General features: G+C 41.8%; 1 pseudogene; it reads left to right on the top strand.

Annotated features, from left to right (window-relative positions):
* Positions 1-18,359, top strand: part of LOC110508240 — a 38,294-nt pseudogene extending 19,935 nt beyond the window's left edge.
* Positions 18,360-23,891: the final 5,532 nt, after the last annotated feature.

Below are 23,891 nucleotides of genomic sequence, written 5' to 3'. Positions count from 1 at the left end.
CATACAAGGAGAAGACTGATCAGAGATGCAGCCAAGAGGCCCATGATCACTCTGGATGAACTGCAGAGATCTACAGCTGAGGTGGGAGACTCTGTCCATAGGACAACAATCAGTCGTACATTGCACAAATCTGGCCTTTATGGAAGAGTGGCAAGAAGAAAGCCATTTCTTAAAGATATCCATAAAAAGTGTTGTTTAAAGTTTGCCACAAGCCACCTGGGAGACACACCAAACATGTGGAAGAAGGTGCTCTGGTCAGATGAAACCAAAATTGAACTTTTTGGCAACAATGCAAAACGTTATGTTTGCGTAAAAGCAACACAGCTCATCACCATGAACACACCATCCCCACTGTCAAACATGGTGGTGGCAGCATCATGGTTTGGGCCTGCTTTTCTTCAGCAGGGACAGGGAAGATGGTTAAAATTGATGGGAAGATGGATGGAGCCAAATACAGGACCATTCTGGAAGAAAACCTGATGGAGTCTGCAAAAGACCTGAGACTGGGACGGAGATTTGTCTTCCAACAAGACAATGATCCAAAACATAAAGCAAAATCTACATTGGAATGGTTCAAAAATAAACATATCCAGGTGTTAGAATGGCCAAGTCAAAGTCCAGACCTGAATCCAATCGAGAATCTGTGGAAAGAACTGAAAACTGCTGTTCACAAATGCTCTCCATCCAACCTCACTGTTTCGAGCTGTTTTGCAAGGAGGAATGGGAAAAAAATTCAGTCTCTCGATGTGCAAAACTGATAGAGACATACCCCAAGCGACTTACAGCTGTAATCGCAGCAAAAGGTGGCGCTACAAAGTATTAACTTAAGGGGGCTGAATAATTTTGCACGCCCAATTTTTCAGTTTTTGATTTGTTAAAAAAGTTTGAAATATCCAATAAATGTCGTTCCACTTCATGATTGTGTCCCACTTGTTGTTGATTCTTCACAAAAAAATACAGTTTTATATCTTTATGTTTGAAGCCTGAAATGTGGCAAAAGGTCGCAAAGTTCAAGGGGGCCGAATACTTTCGCAAGGCACTGTATCTGCTTGGGGGGGAATATATACCGCTGTGATTATAATCGAAGAGAATTCCCTTGGTAGATAATGCGGTCGACATTTGGTTGTGAGGAATTCTAAATCAGGTGAACAGAAGGACTTGAGTTCCTGTTTGTTGTTGTGGCCACACCACGTCACGTTAACCATGAAGCATACGCCCCCACCCCTCTTCTTACCAGAAAGATGTTTGTTTCTGTCTGCGCGATGCGTGGAGAAACCAGCTGGCTGCACCGACTCCGATAGCGTCTCTCCAGTGAGCCATGTTTCCGTGAAGCAAAGAACGTTACAGTCTCTGATGTCCCTCTGGAATGCTACCCTTGCTCGGATTTCATCAACCTTGTTGTCAAGAGACTGGACATTGGCGAGAAGAATGCTAGGGAGTGGTGCACGATGTGCCCGTCTCTGGAGTCTGACCAGAAGACCGCTCCGTTTCCCCCTTTTACGAAGTCGCGAGAGGGGTTAGGGTAAGGTAAAGGGTAAGGTAAAGTTCAGATGTGTTAACGAGTGGTTAGGGTAAAGTTAGGTTCAGATGTGAAAGTGAAGGTTAGGTTCAGATGTGATAGCGAGTGGGGTTAGGGTAAGGTTAGGTTCAGATGTGTTAGTGAGAGGGGTTAGGGTAAGGTTAGGTTCAGACATGCTAGCAAGAGGGGTTAGGGTAAGGTTAGGTTCAGATGTGTTAGCGAGAGGGGTTCAGGTAGATTAGGTTCAGATGTGATAGAGAGAGGGGTTCAGGTAGATTAGGTTCAGATGTGATAGAGAGTGGGAGTAGGGTAAGGTTAGGTTCAGATGTGATAGCGAGAGGGGTTAGGGTAAGGTAAAGTTCAGATGTGTTAACAAGTGGTTAAGGTAAAGTTAGGTTCAGATGTGATAGAGAGTGGGGTTAGGGTAAGGTTAGGTTAGGTTCAGACATGCTAGCGAGAGGGGTTAGGGTAAGGTTAGGTTCAGATGTGTTAGCGAGAGGGGTTCAGGTAGGTTAGGTTCAGATGTGATAGAGAGAGGAATTAGGGTAAGGTTAGGTTTGGCTATGCTAGTGAGTGGTTAGGGTAAGGTTAGGTTCAGATATGCTAGCGAGACGGGTTAGGGTAAGGTTAGGTTCAGATATGCTAGCGAGTGGGGTTAGGGTAAGGTTAGGTTCAGATGTGTTAGCGAGTGAGGTTAGGGTAAGGTTTAAATATGCTTGTGATTGGGGTTAGGGTAAGGTTAGGTTCAGATATGCTAGTGAGTGGGGTTAGGCTAAGGTTAGGTTCAGATGTGTTAGCGAGTGAGGTTAGGGTAGGGTTAGGTTCAATTGTGTTAGCGAGTGGGGTTAGGCTAAGGTTCAGATATGATAGCGAGTGGGGTTAGGGTAAGGTTTAAATATGATAGTGAGTGGGGTTAGGGAAAGGTTAGGTTCAGATATGCAAGAGAGTGGTTAGGGTAAGGTTAGGTTGAGATATGATAGCAAGTGAGGTTAGGGTAAGGTTAGGTTCAGTTGTGTTAGCGAGTGAGGTTAGGGTAAGGTTTAAATATGCTTGTGATTGGGGTTAGGGTAAGGTTAGGTTCAGATATGCTAGCGAGTGGGGTTAGGGTAAGGTTAGGTTGAGATATGATAGCGAGTGAGGTTAGGGTAAGGTTAGGTTCAGTTGTGTTAGCGAGTGAGGTTAGGGTAAGGTTAGGTTCAGATATGCTAGTGAGTGGTTAGGGTATGGTTAGGTTCAGATATGCTAGCGAGTGGTTAGGGTAAGGTTAGGTTCAGATGTGTTAGCGAGAGGGGTTAGTGTAATGTTAAGTTCAGATATGATAGCGAGAGGGGTTAGGGTAAGGTTAAGTTCAGATGTGTTAGAGAGAGGGGTTAGGGTAAGGTTAAGTTCAGTTGTGTTAGCGAGAGGGGTTAGGGTAAGGTTGATTTCCGATATGATAGCGAGTGTGGTTTGCAAATAGGGTTATCAGTTAAGGTAAGGTAAACATTTTTTTTAAAACACACCTGGTTTCAAGACACCGCCACACGTTACATACCAGTCCAGTGTGTACTTGTATTTGTATTTATCAAGAAGCCCTCTACTCTTCCTGGGGTCCAGCAACCTTAAGGCAGTTATATACAAGTTACGCACTCTGCCACCCCCAACCAACCTCCTTGCACTTCTGTAGTGATTTCAGGCTTGGTTAGTCTTATTTCCATGTAATTAATTACAATGTGTGTAATAAAAAATGCTACAGTAACACAGTCAAACCTCAAACATCTTCAATCCATAGGATAAATCCCAAATGTTTCCTCATAGCTCTATGTTTGTGTTGCGGTTCAATGCCGGCATTATCAAACCAGATTAAAGCTACAGTATCTAGGTCCAGGCTGAGACCATAATTAGTTGATCAAATGAATCAGGAATATTAGTGCTACGGTGGAACAAGTAGCCCTCCGGGTCGGAATCGGAGGTGACCCTGGCTACAACGACTGTACATGCAAAGGTTCATTGCCCAATAATAATGTACGAATTATTAGTAATCATTTTAATTACATACTAATAATAATTAAATAATCATATGTATTAAATCATAATTATTAATAATAATACTAATTAAATGTGTAATAATAATACTAATTAAATAATTCATAATAATAATTACATAATTCATAATAATAATTACATAATTCACAATAATATTTACATAATTCATAATAATAACAATATTGTCCAAGCTAATTCGACTCACACACGCCATATATTGTTTTGTTTGTGAGCTAAGATGTCTGAATATTTTCCCTCGTTAGTTGTTGGCCATTTAGTTTTAAGTTCATGACATTTTACAGTTCACCTATGTCTGATATTTTCAGCTAAGGGTTTTCTAAATTACTTTCACACATGCTCTTGCCCAAGGCAAGAAGCATAATTCTTCCATGGTTTCACACCAACATTAATGAAAACAGATGTGGCTTCACCGTTCCTAATGTTATGTCCATATGTATTTGCAAATCCCAGCTAAAATATTTAATCTCTTGGGATTTAAGATCACCATAATAGTTCAAGTGTATTTGGAGTCATATAAGATGAGGACTTAGCTATTGTTTGTTGTTAGTAGCAAATTCCGGTAACAATGTGCATTAAATTGCCCTTCCACCTGTGAAATACCGTTGCACTTACTATAGTAGCGACATTGTTGACACGAAGCTCTCTATATTGTTTTGTAATTGCAGAGTAATGGAAGGAAGGGTTTTGGAATAAGGGGCATTACCTATTTTTCGTGTAAAGGAATCATGACCCATCATGGCCCATCAATACCCATCATGACCCATCATAACCCATCATGGCCCATCACGGCCCATCACAACCCATCATAATGGGTTGCATAATGGGTTGCAGTTGCTTGCAGATTGGACGGCGGTACATTCATTCTGGGACAGCCCGTTCCATTTTATCCCATTATGCTCTCTTGGGTTGAGGTCTGGGGACTGACCAGGCCACTCAAGTAAACTGAACTCGCTGTCATGTTCCAGGCGTTGTTTCTCCTCAGTTGTTCAGTGTTGGTGATCGTGTGACCATTGGAGGCGCTTCTTCTTGTTTTTAGCTGATAGGAGTGAACCCGCTGCGGTCGTCTGCTGGAGCGTCAAGTTATTTTTTCCGAGACGCCGTTCTGCACACCGCTGCTGTACCGCGCCATTATTTGTCTGATTGTGGCAAGCCTGTTAGCTTGCACGATTCTTGTCATGCTCTTTCAACCTCTATCAACGAGCTATTTTCGACCCAAAGGTCTGACGCTGACTAAATGTTTTTTTTGTTTGCCGCACCATTCTCTGTAAACCTGGACTGTTGTGCATGAGAAGCTCAGGAGGGGGGCAGGTTCTGAGATACCGGAACCGGCACTCCTGATACTGACGATCAAACGAAGCACAAAGTCGCTTAGGTCACACATTTTGCTCATTCTAACATTCAATTGAATAGTAACTGAATGCCTCGATGCCTGTCTGCCTGCTTTATATGGCAAGCCACGGCTATTTGACTCACTGGGAGCGATCCATCTTCGTGAACGGGGTGTTGTACTTAATAAACTGTCCGGTGAGTTTACAGTGGGTGTCGTAAGAATTTATTCCTTTTTTGTCTTACTGAAATATCTTTAATTGGTATTTTTTTTGTCAGTGACTACACAAAATACTCCATAATGTCAAAGTGAAAAGAAAATCCTACAAATGTTTACAAATGAATAAATAGTCATTGCATAACTATTCATCCCCTTTGTTTAGGCAAGCCTAAATTAGAACAGGAGTCAAATTTGACTAAACAAATCATGTAATAAGTTACATGGACTCACTCTGTGAAATAACAGTTTTAGAAAAAATATCTTTCTATTTTTATTGATTGAATGTTTAAAACATACAAAATACTTGCAGTGAAGCCGCTCAACAACTACATCACATTAGTCCTCTAACAGCCTCCCATCCAGAGCGACACACAGAAGCAACCAGGGTCAATGCCCTGCTCAAGGGCACGTCGACAGATCTCCCACAAGGTCAAAAAAAAGGGACCTGAACCAGCGATCCATCAGCCACCGGCCCAAGCTCCCAACCGCCAGCCCTCCAAGATCCCCCCCACAGTTGCAAGAGCTGCCCCTCAACCATCCGAGACCCCCCCCCCCCCCCCCCGAGAAAAAAATAATAATAGTACAAATAATAATACTTTTTAAAATTACATTCCCCACCCCCAAGACCCCCCCCCCCCAATGCACCAACAACCAACAAAATGAACAAAAGAGAAAAAAGAAAAAGACAAAGGAAAAAAGAAAACAACAAAGACAACAAAAATCATAACAGCAAGGCCAACTGAATATGTTTGAGTGCATGTATATGGCACTATTTACCTGTGTGTGTGTCCGTGTATGTGCACATGTGTGCATTCGAATGAGAGTGTGTGTATATGCATGTGTACAAACACCTACACGGCATCAGCCTCAGACAAACCGACATTGGCTGTAAAAACACTGCCCCTCGGTGTCATTCAAACTGGCTTTTTGTTATGTTTAGACTTAATTTTTATACTTTTATCTTTGAACGTTATTCTATCCCCTGCCCAGCAACTCCACTCCCACTTGTCTCCAATTCCACATCCCAATCCTCAGCTTCCCTCAGCCCATCCTCAGCTTCCCTCAGCCCATCCTCAGCCCATCCTCAGCTTCCCTCAGCCCATCCTCAGCTTCCCTCAGCTTCCCTCAGCCCATCCCACCTCCCATCCTATCTCTGCTGGCCACCCTCTTCGGTTTTCTCCGCACCATATCTCTTTCAACTATGCTGTGATGTTAAACTAGAATTTCAATCTATCTAACCGAATAGAATCCACAGATTGCGAATTGAAGATAAATACTTTTACTAAGAGTATTAGTGTATTATTAATGGACTGACCCGGTCTCTCCAGATCTCCTAACAGTACTATTTCTAGGGTCAATTTTAGATCAATGTTTTGCATTTTTAGACATTCCTGAACCTGAGACCAGAAACAGGCTACCTGAGGGCAACACCAAAATAAATGGTCTATTGATTCTGTATCCTCACAACAAAATCTGCAGAGCTTCGATGATTGAATGCCCCAAATATTCAACATTTTGACAGGGGCAAGAATTCTATATAATAATTTTAGCTAAAAACCACAAGGTCCTTGTGTCGTTTTATATATCAACTCATACAACCTGTACCATGGAATCGGTACATCAAAAATCTCTTCCCAACTATTTTGCAATCTGTATGGCACAGCTGTCAACATCCTGGTCCTCAAATGAAACTGATATACTTTCCAATTTATGCTATTTATATTCCTCTGCCAGTTTTGATCCTTTATATTGGGCAGACAGACCAGTTCCCTACCTCCTCCCACTATCACCTGCCTCCTCCATGTTTTGGGGCAATGCTGTAATCAGTTGGTTGTACTGCTGGATTGAGCAGACCTTCCCATACAATTCTGATAACTCCATGAAGGACATAACTCTACCATTCCAATTTACGATATCATTTAAAAACAAAATACAATTTTCAAACATCTTTCCCATAAATACAGGTATTTTTTCAGCCAGCGCATTTGAGTTCAGCCATTATATCTGTTCTGTCTTTTCAGGGGGATGAAATTGAAATTGTAGCCAGCTCTGCAATGCTTGTTTGAAAAAGAGAGATACTTTGAAAAAAGTTTCATTTTCAATTATTAGAAAATGAGACATGGCAATCTGCACAAAGGCAAAAAGGCTATTTTTAAACAATGGATGAGCTTTTCTTAGTAATCTACTTGAGAACCATTTAGGGTTCAAGTAAAACTTTTGAATAAGTGAAGCTTTTAGAGAGAGGTTTAGTGCTTTTAGATTTAATAATATCAACCCACCTAATTCATATTCATTATGTAGATAGGCACTCTTTATTTTGTCTGGTTTAGTGTCCCAGATAAAGCAAAATATTTTTTACTCATATGATTTGAAAAAACGAAGGAGTAGGCAGCACCATAAGTAAGTGAGTAAACTGAGATATGACTAAGGAGTTAATCAGGGCAATTTCCCCAAAAATACACAGGTATTTACCTCTCCATGGTTGCAGGATATTGTCTATTTTTACAAGGTTTCTGTTGAAATTCATTGTGGAGAGCTTATTTATATCTTTGTGATATGAATACCAAGTATGTCTACTTCGCCGTCAGCCCATTTGATTGGTAAACTGCAGGGTAATGTAAAAGTTGTATTTTTAAAGATCCAATACGTAATATTGTACACTTAACATAATTAGGTTAAAGTCCAGAGTCCAAATAACAGGGGTTGACACATCTTCTTTAATGACTTCCCCTTCCTCTGTCCCTCATACATACAACATCTGTAAGGTCCCTCAGTAAAGTATTGCATTTCAAGCATAGATTCAACTATAAAGTCCAGGGAGCTTTTCGAAATCCTCATAAAGAAGGGTTGTGATTGGTAGATGGGTACCAATAATAAATCAGACATTGAATCGCTCATTAAGGTCAAGTTAATAATTATGCTGTGGAAGATGTATTATGATGGCTGCAGTTTTATTGTCTCTTAACCAACCGTGCTATTTTGTTTGTTTTTTCGCATTGTTTGTAACTTATTTTGTACATAATGTTGCTGCTACCGTCTCTTATGACCTGAAAAGAGATTACTCACCTTGAATTGGATGAATCATTTTTTCTTTAATGAGTCAGATGGTTAGGATATACTCCAAACACCCGAACAGGCCCTCATCCCCATCATTTGCAGGAGAAAGAAACTGAGATTTTGTGGAAAGAGATCGGGGTGCCTTGTGAGGATCAGGCGACGAGTGGCTAATCTGCCTTTGCTAACGTTCAATCGCTGAAAAATAAATGGGACAAACTGAAAGCACGTATAGCCTACCACCGGGACATTAAAAACTGTAATATCTTATGCTTCACCAAGTCATGGCTGAACGACGACATTAATAACATACAGCTAGTGGGATATACACTCTATAGGCAGGATAGAACAGCAGCCACTGGTAAGAAACGGGGAGGGGGCCTATGCATATTTGTAAACAATAGCTGGTGCACGATATCTAAGGAAGTCTCAGGGTTTTGCTCACCTGAGGTAGAGTATCTCATGATAAACTGTAGACCACACTATCTACCTAGAGAATTTTCATCTGTATTTTTCGTAGCTGTCTACATACCACCACAGACCGATGCTGGCACTAAAACCGTACTCAATGAGCTGTACACCGCCATAAGCAAACAGGAAAATTCTCATCCAGAGGTGGCGCTCCTAGTGGCCGGGGACTTTAATGCAGGGAAACTTAAATCAGTTTTACCAAATTTCCAACCGCATGTTAAATGTGCCACCACAGGGAAAAGAAACTCTAGACCACCTTTACTCCACACACAGAGTATCAGGAATCAAGGTAAGACCCATGTGCAGACTGTGTGAAGAAGCAATGTTTATTGTAGCCAGGCAAATGACAGATCAAGGCAGGCAGGTGTCAATAATCCATAGCCAAGGTATAGGATGGCAGGCAGAATCAGGGTCAGGCCGAATCAGGGTCAGGCCGAATCAGGGTCAGGCATAAATCGATAATCCAGAGGTGAAGCAAAGGTACAGGTCTGCAGGCAGGCTCAGAGACAGGCCGTGGTCAGGTGGGTACAGGGTCAGGACAGGCAGAGGTCAGGCTTGCGAGTACAGGGTCAGGACAGGCGAAGGTCAAAAACCAGGAGGACGAGGAAAAGATTGACTAGGGAATAACAGGAGTTGAGACAAAACGCTGGTAGGCATGAACAAACAAGACGAACTGGCAACAGAGAGACATAAAACACAGGAATAAATACCCAGGGGATAATGGGGAAGATCGGCAACACCTGGAGGGGGGTGGAGACAAGCACAAGGACAGGTGAAACAGATCAGGGTCACGTACAAAGCTCTCCCTCGGCCTCCATTTGGCAAATCTGACCATAATTATATCCTCCTGATTCCTGCTTACAAGCAAAAATTTAAGCAGGGAGGACCAGTGACTCGGTCTATAAAAAAAGTGGCCAGATGAAGCAGATGCTAAACTACTACTAGCACAGACTGGAATATGTTCCGGGATTTTTCCGATGCTTTGAGGAGTACACCACATCAGTCACTTTATCAATAAGTGCATTGATGACTTCGTCACCACAGTGACTGTACGTACACACTAGAGGTCGACCGATTGGTCACATACACGTGTTTGGCAGATGCTATTGCGAATGTAGCGAAATGGGTGTGTTGCTAGCTCTGACTGTGCAGTAATATATAACAATTTCACAACAATACACACAAATCTAAGTAAAGGAATTGAATTAAATATATATATAAATATTTGGACGAGCAATGTCAGAGCGGCATAGACTAAGATACAGTAGAATAGAATACAGTTCAGAGGTCGACCGATTAATCGGCATGGGGCCCATTTCAAGTTTTCATAACAATCGGTAATTGTCATTTTTGGACTCCGATTATGGCCGATTACATTGCACTCCACGAGGAGACTGCATGGCAGGCTGACCACCTGTTACGCGAGTTGCTAACTAGCATTAAACTTATCTTATAAAAACAATCAACCTTAACATAATCACTAGTTAACTACACATGGTTGATGATATTACTAGTTTAACTCGCTTGTCCCGCGTTGCAAATAATCAATGTGGTGCCTGTTAGTTTATCACTGAATCACAGCCTACTTCGCCAAATGGGTGATGATGATTTAACAAGCGCATTCGCGAAAAACTGTCGTTGCACCAATGTACCTAACCAAAAACATCAATGCACTTCTTTAAAATCAATACACAAGTATATGTTTTTTTTTACCTGCCTATTTAGTTAAAAGAAATGAATGTTAGCCGGCAATATTAACTAGGGAAATTATGTCACTTCTCTTGCGTTCTGAGTCAGGGTATATGCAGCAGTTTGCGCTGCCTGGCTCGTTGCGAACTGTGTGAAGACCATTTCTTCCTAACAAAGACATTGTGCAATGTAACAGCAATATTTATACTTGTGGATGCCACCCGTTCAATAAAATACGGAACAGTTCCGTATTTCACTGAAATAATAAATGTTTTGTTTTCGAATTATAGTTTCCGGATTTGACCATATTAATGACCAAAGGCTCGTATTTCTGTGTGTTTATTATATTATAAATAAGTCTATGATTTGATATTTGATAGAGCAGTCTGACTGAGCAGTGGTAGGCAGTAGCACTTTCGTAAGCATTCATTCAAACAGCACTTTCCTGCGTTTGCCAGCAGCTCTTCGCAATGCTTGAAGCACAACGCTGTTTATGACTTCAAGCCTATCAACTCCCGAGATTAGGCTGGCAATATTATAGTGCCTGTAAGAACATCCAATAGTCAAAGGAATATGAAATACAAATGGTATAGAGAGAAATAGCCCTATAATAACTGCAACCGAAAATTTCTTAATAACTGGGAATATTGAAGACTCATGATAAAAGGAACCACCAGCTTTCATATGTTCTCATGTTCTGAGCAAGGAACTTAAACGTTAGCATTTTTACATGGCACATATTGCACTTTTACTTTCTTCTCCAACACTGTGCCTTTGCATTATTTAAACCAAATTGAACATGCTTCATTATTTATTTGAGGCTAAATCGATTTTTATTTATGTGTTATATTAAGTTAAAATAAAAGTGTTCATTCTGTATTGTGATAATTATCATTATTACAAATATATATATAAAAATTGTCCGATTAATCGGTATCAGCTTTTGTTGGTCCTCCAATAATCGCTATCGGTATCGGCGTTGACAAATCATAATCAATCGACCTCTAGTACATACCCCAACCAGAAGCCATGGATTACAGGCAACATTCGCACTGAGCTAAAGGGTAGTGCTGCCGCTTTCAAGGAGCGGGACTCTAACCCGGAAGCTTTTAAGAAATCCTGCTATGCCCTCCGACGAACCATTAAACAGGCAAAGTGTCAATACAGGACTAAAATCAAATCGTACTACACCGGCTCTGACACTCGTCGGATATGGCAGGGCTTGCAAACTATTACAGACTACAAAGGGAAGCACAGGTGAGAGCTGCCAAGTGACACGAGCTTACCAGATGAGCTAAATAACTTCTATGCTCGCTTCGAGGCAAGTAACACTGAAACATGCATGAGAGCATCAGCGGTTCTGGATGACGGTGTGATCACGCTCTCCACAGCCGATGTGAGTAAGACCTTTAAACAGGTCAACATTCACAAGGCCACAGGGCCAGATTGATTACCAGGACGAGTGCTCCAAGCATGCACTGACCAACTGGCAGGTGTCTTCACTGACATTTTCAACCTCTCCCTGAGTCTATAATACCAGCATGTTTCAAGCAGACCACCACTGTGCCCAAGAACACTAAGGTAACCTGCCTAAATGACTACCGACCCGTAGCACTCACGTCTGTAGCCATGAAATGCTTTGAAAGTGGAGCAGGTTGAGAGCTTCAAGTTCTTTGGTGTCCACATCACCAACAAACTAACATGGTTCAAGCACATCAAGACAGTCGTGAAGAGGACAAAACAAAACCTATTCACCCTCAGGAGACTGAAAAGATTTGGCATGGGTCCTCAGATCCTCAAAAGGTTTTACAGCTGCCTGGCATGGCAACTGCTCGGCCTCCGATCGCATTGCACTACAGAGGGTAGTGCGTACGGCCTAGTACATCACCGGGGCCAAGCTTCCTGCCATCCAGGACCTCTATACCAGGCGCTGTCAGAGGAAGGCCCTAAAAATTGTCAAAGACTCCAGTCACCCTAGTCATAGACTGTTCTCTCTGCTACTGCACGGCAAGCGGTACTGGAGCGCCAAGTCTAGGTCCAAGATGCTTCTATGCACCCCCAAGCCATAAGACTCCTGATCATCTAATCAAATGACTACCCAGACTATTTGCATTGCCCCCCCCCCCACCCCACACACCTTCTACACTGCTGCTACTCTCTGTTATTATCTATGCATAGTCACTTTAATAACTCTACCTACATGTAGATATTACCTCAATTACCTCGACACCGGTGTCACCCCGCACATTGACTCTGTACCGGTATCTCCTGTATATAGCCTCTTTATTGTTATTTACTGCTGCTCTTTAATTATTTGTTACTTTTATCTCTTACTTTTTTAAGGTATTTTCTTAAAACTGCATTGTTGGTTAAGGGCTTGTAAGTAAGCATTTCACTGTAAGGATACCTGTTGTATTCGGCACATAACAAATACAATTGTATTTTATTTTAATTGTAATTTTCCTAAGTCCCTCTTTGTGGCACCTGACCACACGACTGAACAGTAGTCCAGGTGTGACAATGTTGATGGTGTTGGCAGAGCAATGCTTTATTATAGACAAACTTCTCATCTTAGCTACTGTTGTGTCAACATGACAGTTTACTCCAAGCAGCTTAGTCTCCTCAACTTGCTCAATTTCCACATTATTATTATTATTATTATTTCCACAGTATTCATTACAATATTAGAGGTTCAGGGTTTAGTGAATAATTTGTCCCAAATACAATGCTTTTTGTTTATGAAATATTTAGGACTAACTTATTTCTTGCCACTCATTCTGAAACTCACTGCAGCTCTTTGTTAAGTGTTGCAGTAATTTCAGTCGCTGTAGTAGCTGACGTGTATAGTGTTGAGTCATCCACATACATAGAGACTTCACTTAAAGCTAGTGACATGTCGTTAGTAAAGATTTTAAAAAGTAAGGGGCAAAACAGCTACCTTGGAGAGGCTTCTATTAAAGAACACCCTCTGTGTTCTGTTAGACAGGTAACTATTTATCTACAATATAGCAGGGGGTGTAAAGCCATCACACATTCAATATAGCAGGGGGTGTAAAGCCATAACACATACAATATAGCAGGGGGTGTAAAGCCATAACACATACATTATAGCAGGGGGTGTAAAGCCATAACACATACATTATAGCAGGGGGTGTAACGCCATGACACATACATTATAGCAGGGGGTGTAAAGCCATAACACATACAATATAGCATAACACATATATTTTTTTCCAGCAGTAGACTATGATCGATAATGTCAAAAGTCTAAAAAAACAGCCCCCACAATATTTTTATCACACATTTCTCTCAGCCAATCACCAATCATTTGTATAAGTGCTGTGCTTGTTGAATAATCCTTCCTTATAAGCGTGTCGAAAGTCTGTTTTTGTACTGTAAAATAGCATTGTATCTGGTCAAACACAATTTTTTCCAAAAGTTTACTAAGGGTTGGTAACAGGCTGATTGGTTGGCTATTTGAGTCAGTTAAGGGGCCTTTACTATTCTTGGGTAGCGGAATGACTTTTGCTTCCCTCCAGGCCTGAGGGCACACACTTTCTAGTAGGCTTAGATTGAAGATATGGCAAATAGGAGTGGCAATATCCTCCGATATTATCCCCAGTAATTTTCCATCCATGTTGTCAGACCCTGGTGGCTTGTCATTGTTGACAGACAACAATACTTTTTTCACCTCTTCCACACTCACTTTACATAATACAAAATTACAACGCTTGTCTTTCATAATTTGGAAAGTTATACTTGGATGTGTAGTGTCTGCGTTTGTTGCATGTTATGCCTAAATTTACTAATCTTGCCAATGAAAAATCATTAAAGTAGTTGGCAATATTTGTTGAACCTTTATTTAACTAGTCAAGTCAGTTAAGAGCAAATTATTATTTGCAACGACGGCCTATCTTCCACTTTGACAGAGTATTTTGTGTAGATCATTGACAAAATAATTACAATTAAATCCATTTTAATCCCACTTTGTAAGAATAAAATGTGAATAATCCAAGGTGGGTGAATACTGTATGATCTACATCAGTATGTAAATTGCATAATTAGCTAAATTAAATAACATTGCCTACTTTGGGGGGCTATTAAAATTAAGAAGGCATCAATCCCATCTCTGTACACAGGGATTTGACAATTGGTTTTACAAAAAAAACGATTTATGATTAAGATAAAATTGTTTGAGAGAAACTTGTTTTGGGCCAATTCTTGTGCTGACCTATTCTTTTCTGTGAGAAAGATTTTGAGAACTACAAGTTTCCCTACTTAATCAACAGTCAGAAAATGATCAACGTGTTCATTGACCGACTTTGCTACTCCCAAAGCTGCAAAACTAAGATTGGTTTGAGGAATAAATAGAAAAAAAATGAACAATAAATGAACAATTCAGACAATGAGGGTGCATTTATTTTAATTTGGAGCGGCTCCTTACCCACAGAGAGGAGGCTGTGGTTTGAATGGTGTGTGAGGTAGTTGGGTTGGCTGAATATCAAATAGGAGAGTTATCTCTGATAATATTGGCAGATAAGGTTTATGGCAGCGCTTCATAGGTCTATCTGATACGGTGGTACTAAGGGACAAAGGAAAATTCCAGAATTAGATGACTGACTAATCAGTTCTGAGATCATGTCATGATGAAAATTCTGGTTGAACTTTGTTGTAATTTGGAGATTTGAAACCACATTTTTATAAAGCCTCACACACAGTTTTTAGTAATTAATGCATTGATTTCACCGAGAACAAATAAAAGTGAAATGTAAGGTTTTCAATTTAATTGGGATTAAAATTCCAGATAATTCCAGATAGTTGACAACAATAATTTAGAAAACTCAATAATGAACACTGCTACTGCAAAATGTTTTCAAAAGACAATTTGCCACCACAAATTTGTCAAATTGGTCTTCCAACACCAAGTCTACATGACAAGGCAAACAAACAAAGAGAGCTTTGCGTGTTGTTAGTCGTGGAACAAGATTATTCACATCATGTGGTTTTGCACTGCAAACATTTGAAAAGACAATGAAAATGCATCAAGAAACAAACATTGGCACACGTTCATCAAAAGTTTCACCAGGTAAAAAACAAACAAACACAACATGCTGTTTAAGGGGAGAAATCGGTCACCTTAAATCCCCCTACCATTGACAGTGTGACTAGACTGGCAGAGAGTCGAAGGGTGGACTGCCAGGGGTTAAGGGGTTAAGGGGGAGGGGCTCTGTAAGTCATACTGCCGTTTTGGATCAGCGGGTTCATAAATAATGTGGGACAGAGATAAATAGAGTATGACAGGCAATCAGTTACACATGTCATCCAAGGACACTAGCCACAAGACTACTGGACCGTGACACACTGCTGCGCTGAGTGAGGTTCGTTGTCTGAGGGGACGCCACTGAACACTCGTCTCTCCGAGGGGGACAAACAGAGACCAGGTAAGGGACCGCAACCTTTGACCTTTGAAGCAGGTTTACATATATTGCCGCAGCATGTGATGATGTAGTTGTCAGCTATTTGGAGGAAACAGTACTTTATCAGCGACAACATTAATCCTTTCACAGATCAAAATGGCAATATCTGTCCATGGGGAAAACTACACCGGACCAAAGTGTTGGTTCCATGTGTCATTGGCTGAAATAAAAGATCCCAGAGATGTTCCATATGCACAAAAAGCTTATTTCTCAGAAATTTTGTGCACACATTTGTTACTTCCCTCTTAGTGAGCCTTTCTACTTAGCCAAGATAAGCCATCCACCTGACAGGTGTGGTATATCAAGAAGCTGATTGAATAGCATGATTATTACACAGGTGTACCTTGTGCTGGGGGGGGGGGGGGCAATACAATGGCACTAAAATGTGCAGTTTTGTCACATAACACAATGCTATAATCTCAAGTTCTAGAATTGAATGTTCATTTCTCTACCATAAGCCACCTCCAATGTCATTTTAGAGTATTTGGCAGTACGTCCAACCGGCATCACAACCACAGACCACATGTAACCAAGCCAGCCCTGGACCTCCACATCCGGCTTCTTCACCTGCAAGATCATCTGAGACCAGCCCCCCGGACAGCTGATAATACCGTGGGTTTGCACAACCAAAGAATTTCTGGACAAACTGTCAGAAAACCGTAATGATCATGCTTTTTAATCAGCTGTCAGGTGGATGGACTATCAAATATGGGCACAAAACCTTTCTTGGATCTTTTATTTCAGCTCATGAAACATGGGACCAACACTTTTTGCATTTATATTTCTGTTCAGTGTATTTACGAATCCTTGTCTTTGGGATGGGGGGGGGGGGGGTGCTGCCTTGTCCCAATGTGAGAGATCACAGTGTGTGTATGTTTAATGTTCCATTGGTGTCAAAGATTATAGGTTGAGCGGTTATATAGAAAGAGCCATAATACTGCTGGGGAGCCTTCTTCTGGGCCTGTTGCTGGCCGGGGACTTGAGCCTGGCTCAGGAGGAAGATGGGAGTAGAGGAACCAGCCGAGGAGGCGGCTGCAGAAGATGACGAGGCTGCAGCGGAGGTGGCAGAGCCCGAGAGACAGAAGTTGGACCACCTAACAACCGGCAACCTTGTGCCATGTGGATGGGAGGAGTGCCAGGCACTTCAGGGCACAGTGGGAAACAAGGGTGAGACGGGAGAGATGGGCATGATAGCCTACGAGGAGAGAAAGGAGATACAGGAAACGGATACGGCTGCTGCCAGGTACATCTTCTAAAATTCACAGTAAATCTAATCACAGTAACCCACAATGACTTACTTGTAATTTTTATCCATGAGGCACAGTCAATTAACATCAATACAGACATCTGTGAGGTTCTGTGTTATCCACTATAGCCCGTTACCATATCATATGTGATTGAATATTATCTGCTGTTGGCTTGTGTGGTTGTATGTGTTATGCAACATAGCTGACTTGAGACATTAACAGTTTCAGGGCCATGGGCCTTTCTCATGATGGAAAAATACAGAATAACATAAATACAGGAACTGTGCAATTAGTTGCGAGGGACACATACAGAACGTAGTGTAGGGAACAAACGGTCTTTTGTTAGATAACAGGAGCCAGGTGTGTGATAACTGTATCAAGTGTATGAGCGCATAGATATTCTTCACAACTACAATGACTGACCGCTGAAGCGCCTAGGGGGTTGGGACCAGCTCGTGCGCCAACAATCAACGATAGGCTGGGTGAGTTTAAACCACGCCCAGTCTCTACTCTGTGACAGGCCGGCTCGGAAGAAGGAACTACTTCTGTCAGAGTATATTATAATAACTTTGTCAGGAACAACTCTGTTCTACCCTGCGTGGTGTTACAGCGAACCCGTATATACGAAAATTGCATTTACCACTTATTGCTTAGCTAATAAAAAATACATTTTATACAATCGGTGACTCAATGTCATATTTATCCTGATACCAGATTCGATTGACGCAACCCATAACACATCTAAATCCTCCCTGACTCTGGTCTTTGTGTGTTCAGGTGAACCAGGTGAGAATGGAGAGCCTGGCGACAACGGCCCTCTGGGTCCTTGTGGTTTCCCGAGCAACCCTGGTCTGAAGGGGGCGTAGGGCGACAGTGTCCTGCCGTATCACTCTTCCTTCAGCGTGGGCCTGACAGATCCCGTCCCTGCCTCCAACGTGCCCATCCACTTCAACAAATTCTTTCACAACGAGCAGCGCCACTACGATGACGTGAGCAGGAAGTTCCACTGCTCCCTCCTTGGGGTCTACTTCTTCACGTACCACCTCACCGTCTACACCAAGAACGACAAGCCCATCATGTTCACCTATAACCAGTACTACAAGGGCAATGTTGACCATGCCTCTGGGGCTATCACACTGAGGCTGGAGTCTGGGGACGAGGTGTGGCTGCAGATCTATGGAGGAGTTTGGAGGGGGGGGGTGTATGCAGACAACACCAACGACTCCACCTTCTCCGGGTTTCTTTTGCATCCCGACATGGGAGCGTCGAAGGCTAGGAGGAGACTTCGCTCTGTTGAACTTAGATACTGAGGTTATGCGGGTCTTGAAGGGAGATATTGAGACTAGGGTAGGTTGTGTCATCTTTTTCCTGACTGCTCTATAGGCCTCCGTTGCCCACTGACTGGTCTGAGGGGGGAGGGATAACAAGTTGTTTCTTACATTATTACATTTTCAAAAAGATGTACTGAATATTTTTAACTTCTCAAAATGTGGGTTTTAAAATGTTGGTTCTATATCTCTTGGATTCTAGCATTTAAGAGACATTAATGCAATACTATATTTAATATACAATTGAATAACAAAGTTGTGGACAGAAACAGCTTATGACCTAGATGGCTTTATGACTGTGTCACATCATACATCATCAGTGTCTGTGAAAGAAAAAATGTGTTACAGTAAAAATGAAGTCAGCTATGCTTTCTTTGTCAGATAGCCATTTTGCATCGTAATGGTTTGTAAACAAGATTAGCAACGGAGATTTACTTTGCTGATAAAATAGGGACATGGCAGGTTTGAGCAAGTATCCCCAACACTTCGGGAGAGTGTGGCAGGCCAATCACCATTCAGACATTTGGTGGATCCCATTTAGCCAACCAGTCGGTTACGGTTTGTCAGTAGTATATCCTATTTCTGGTTTGATGACCATGGCCATACAACTGTGCTAAGTGGAATTACATCCCTCACTTCATCTTACGCCTAGCCTGGCTGAAAAGTATCATGAGAATATTTATTTGGAAATCAACTCTACGGAGAAAAGAGACAGAATCTAAAAGTTGTAATGTACAATATCAACATTCAGTTATCTTTATCATAAGATATAGTTAATTGGCAGATGCAATCCCCAAACTGACAACATCTTAATTCTAATAAAACCCTGCTCAGACGTTTAGCTGTGCCTGTCTCTATGACAACACTGAGGCTGAAATAGAAACTGGAGATCGGTGTAAACTACTGTACTCTGTGCAGTGGCTTCTAGCAGTGACCTGGGTAATCTACATCCAGGTCTAGAGCCAATGGGTGACCATGTACATTGCATCACTTGCTCGTGAACCAATTAGAACTAAGCTATGTTAATTCTGGAGAATCTATCGTGCTAAGACTAAATAGTAATGAAACAACAGCATGATGCTCTTGGCCACTTAAACGGTCAGACTAGTCAGGCACACAGTAGCAATAGATGTGTGCTAAGAAATAACTGCCTTATGGAGATGTGTGGAGACAACTGCCTTGTTCAGGGACGTGATATCAAATAGTGATATACAGTTGAAGTCAGAAGTTTACATACACCTCAGCCAAATACATTTAAACTCAGTTTTACACTATTCCTGACATTTAATCCTAGTTTTAGGTCTGTTTTAGGTTTGTTAGGATCACCACTTTATTTTAAGAATGTGAAATGTCAGAATAATATTAGAGAAAATGATTTATTTCAGCTTTTATTTATTTCATCACATTCCCAGTGGGTCAGAAGTTTACATACGCTCAATTAGTATTTGGTAGCATTGACTTTAAATTGTTTAACTTGGGTCAAACGTTTCGGGTAGCCTTCCACAAGCTTCCCCCAATAAGTTGGGTGAATTTGTGCCCATTCCTCCTGACAGAGCTGGTGTAACTGAGTCAGGTGTGTAAGGCCTCCTTGCTCGCACACACTTTTTCAGTTCTGCCCACAAATTTTCTATAGGATGGAGGTCAGGGCTTTGTGATGGCCACTCCAATACCTTGACTTTGTGGTCCTTAAGCCATTTGTCAAAACTTTGGAAGTATGCTTGTGGTCATTGTCCATTTGGAAGACCCATTTGTGACCAAGCTTTAACTTCCTGACTGATGTCTTGAGATGTTGCTTCAATATATCCATATAATATTCATTCCTCATGATGCCATCTATTTTGTGAAGTGCACCAGTACTTCCTGCAGCAAAGCACCCCCACAACATGATGCTGCCACCCCAGTGCTTCACGGTTGGGATGGTGTTCTTCGGCACGCAAGCCTCCCCCTTTTTCCTCCAAACATAACAATGATAATTATGGCCAAACAGTTCTATTTTTGTTTCATCAGACCAGAGGACGTTTCTCCAAAAAGTACGATCTTTGTCCCCATGTGGAGTTGCAAACCGTAGTCTGGCTTTTTTATGGGGGTTTTGGAGCAGTGGCTTCTTCCTTGCTGAGCAGCCTTTCAGGTTATGTCGATATAGGACTCGTTTTGCTGTGGATATAGATACTTTTGTAACCGTTTCCTACGGGTGTCTTCACAAAGTACCTTTGCAGTTGTTCTGAGATTGATATGCACTATTCGCACCAATGTACAATCACCTCTAGGAGATAGAACGCGTCTCCACCCTGAGCGGTATGACGGCCATGGTGTTTATACTTGCGTACTATTGTTTGTACAGATGAATGTGGTACCTTCAGGTGTTTGGAAATTGCTCCCAAGGATGAACCATACTTGTGGTCTACAATTTATTTTCTGAGGTATTGGCTGATTTCTTTTGATTTTCCCATGATGTCAAGCAAAGAGGCACTTAGTTTGAAGGTAGGACTTGAAATACATCCACAGGTACACCTCCAATTGACTCAAATTATGTCAATTAGCCTATCAGAAACTTCTAAACCCATGACATCATTTTCTGGAATTTTCCAAGCTGTTTAAAGGTACTGTCAACTTAGTGTAAATACACTTCTGACCCACTGGAATTGTGATACAGAGAAATAATCTGTCTGTAAACAATTGTTGGAAAAATTACGTGTCATGCAAAACTATAGTTTTTAACAAGAAATTTGTGGAGTGGTTGAAAAACGATTTTTAATGACCTAAGTGTATGTAAACTTCCGACTTCAAATGTTTTTGACTGGGTTTCCTATGTGTTGGTTTTCTAGTTGACAGACACTTATTGATTGATAAGAAACCAGACCAATGACAGAAGTAACATTTAGGTCATTTAGCAGACGTTCTCATGCAGAGCAATTTACAGGAGCAAATAGGGTTAAGTGCCTAGCTGAAGGGCATATCAACAGATTTCTATTCCAGTCGGCTCAGAGATTCGAACCAGTGACCTTTCCCCGATGCTGTTCTTAACACCTGCCTATCAAGGCTCCACTGGTAAATTAATTCCCCTTCTCCTGGTTGATGTTCTACGTCGCTACCCACATTATCGTAATGTTGCTAATGCAATCGTGACGATCAAAGACCGTTGAAATGTGAACATGAGTATTTTACGCCTCACCACGGTTCTCTTAAAATGCCATAGGTCCTTACAATAACAAATGGTAGACAATACAGAATTGCTGGTGAATGTGCAGTATTTACACCCCTGGACTTTTTTCACATTGTGTTGTGCTACAGAATAAATATAAAATGGATTACATTGAAATGTTTTATCACTGGCTTACACACAATACCCCATAACGTCAAAGTGGAATTATGTTTAAAAAAATATATATAATTAAAAATGTATAAAAAAATTAAAAGCTTAAATGTCTTGAGTCATTAAGTATTCAACCCTTTTGTTATGGCAAGCTTAAATACATCACAACATAATGTGGAGTAAAGTAAGTCTAGGAGTATGACTACTTTCTGAAGGCACTGTTAATTAAATGCTTTTGAAATAATCTCACATTCATTGCCACCATCACATCATTAATAAAGGGAAACTATTCATGCATGTGTCCACTGATTGGATTTATAAGAATATTTGGAAGATAAATACACAAAGCAGAGAAAGAGGACAATACAGTACTAGAGGTTAGGAGGACAATACAGTACTAACGATCAATGTAAATAGTGTTTTTTCTGTAATGGGGAATTATTGATTAATGGGTCAGAGACATGGGAGGAATTTGTCTATACAGTGAGCCTGAAATAGGATACTTGTTATTTGGCCATTGGCCCAGTTTTATTGCAAGGACTTCTAATTGGTCAACCACAGGCTAGGGCTGAGTTATAAAACTAGATCCTGTCCCTTTGTTCTGTGGAGAGAATCACTGGGGACAGGGGAGCATGAACATCTACCTCTCTGCATGGATTCGCCCACTTTGAATAAGAATAAACCTTTTTTCCTCCCCCTGATTTGCTTTGGGGTCTGTGTTATTGAAGAGTAACAACTGCTAATATATTCATACTGTATTTCCTGAATAAAACCACAAATCTAAATTCTGAGGAACATCACAATGCAAACCACGTGATGAGCTCACAGTTTAATCAGATGGAAATCAGCAGTGAAAGAGCAGGAATCAAGTCTCTTCAGTAACTATGCAAAATGTGGTCCTCCCGAGTGGAGCAGCGGTCTAAGGCACTACATAGTAGTACTAGAGGTATCACTATAGACCCGGGTTAGTCCCAGGCTCTGTCGCAACCGGCCGTGACCGGGAGACCCATGAAGTGGCGCACAATTGGCCCAGCGTTAGGGGAGGGGTTGCCCGGCTGGGACGTCCTTGTCCCATCGCACTCTAGCGTCTCCTTGTGGTGGGCCGGGCGCCTGCAGGCTGACTTCGGTCGCCAGTTGTATGGTGTTACCGCCGACAGATTGGTACAGCTGGCTTCCGGGTTACGCAAGCAGCGCGGCTTGGCAGGGTGGTGTTTCGGAAGACGCATGGCTCTCGACCTTCACCTCTAAGTCTGTACGGGAGTTGCAGCGATGGGACAAGACTAACTACCAATTTGATCAATTAAACAAAATAACAAAATACGCAACATTTTCACAGAACAAAAATGTAAACGCAACATGCAATAATTAAATTCATTAAGCCCAAAATCTATGGATTTCACCTCACTGGGAATACAGATATGCTGTGCGAAGTTGCTGAATATTGGTGGGAACTGGAACACGCTGTCGTACACATCGATTCAGAGCATCCCAAACATGTCAATGGGTGACATGTCTGGTGAGTATGCAGGCCATGGAAGAGCTAGGACATTTTCAGCTTCCAGGTATTGTGTACAGATCCTTGCGACATGGGACCATGCATTATCAAACTCAAACATGAGGTGGTGGTGGATGAATGGCACGTCAAGGGGCCTCAGGATCGTTGTCCGTAGCTAATGCCTGCCCATACCATAACCCCACCACGGGGCACTCTGTTCACAACGTTGACATCAGGAAACCGCTCTCCCACACACCATAAACACCGTCTCCCAATTTCCCGGTACAGTTGAAACCGGGATTCATCCGTGAAGAGCACTTCTCCAGCATGCCAGTGGCTACAACGCCAAACTGGTCAAGACCCTGTTGAGGACGACGAGCACGCAGGTGAGCTTCACTGAGACGGTTTCTGACAGTGTACAGAAATTCTTCAGGTTGTGCAAACCCAGTTTCATCAGCTGTCCGAGTGGCTGGTTTCAGACGATCCTGCAGGTAAGGAAGACAGATGTGAACGTCCTGGGATGGCGTGGTCTGCGGTTGTGAGGACAGTTGGACGTACTGCCAAATTCTCTAAAACAACATTCCTTCAGTCAGCATGCCAATTGTACGTTCCCTCAAAATTTGAGACATCTGTGGCAGTCTTGTGTGACAGAACCATACATTTTAGAGTGGCCTTTTATTGTCCCCAGCGTAAGGACCACCTGTGT

This window comes from Oncorhynchus mykiss, chromosome 28 (genome assembly GCF_013265735.2).
Source record: "Oncorhynchus mykiss isolate Arlee chromosome 28, USDA_OmykA_1.1, whole genome shotgun sequence".
In the NCBI taxonomy this organism is placed as follows: domain Eukaryota; kingdom Metazoa; phylum Chordata; class Actinopteri; order Salmoniformes; family Salmonidae; genus Oncorhynchus; species Oncorhynchus mykiss.
The sequence above is the reverse complement of the archived record's forward strand: the minus strand, read 5'-3'. Positions and strand labels throughout refer to the sequence as shown.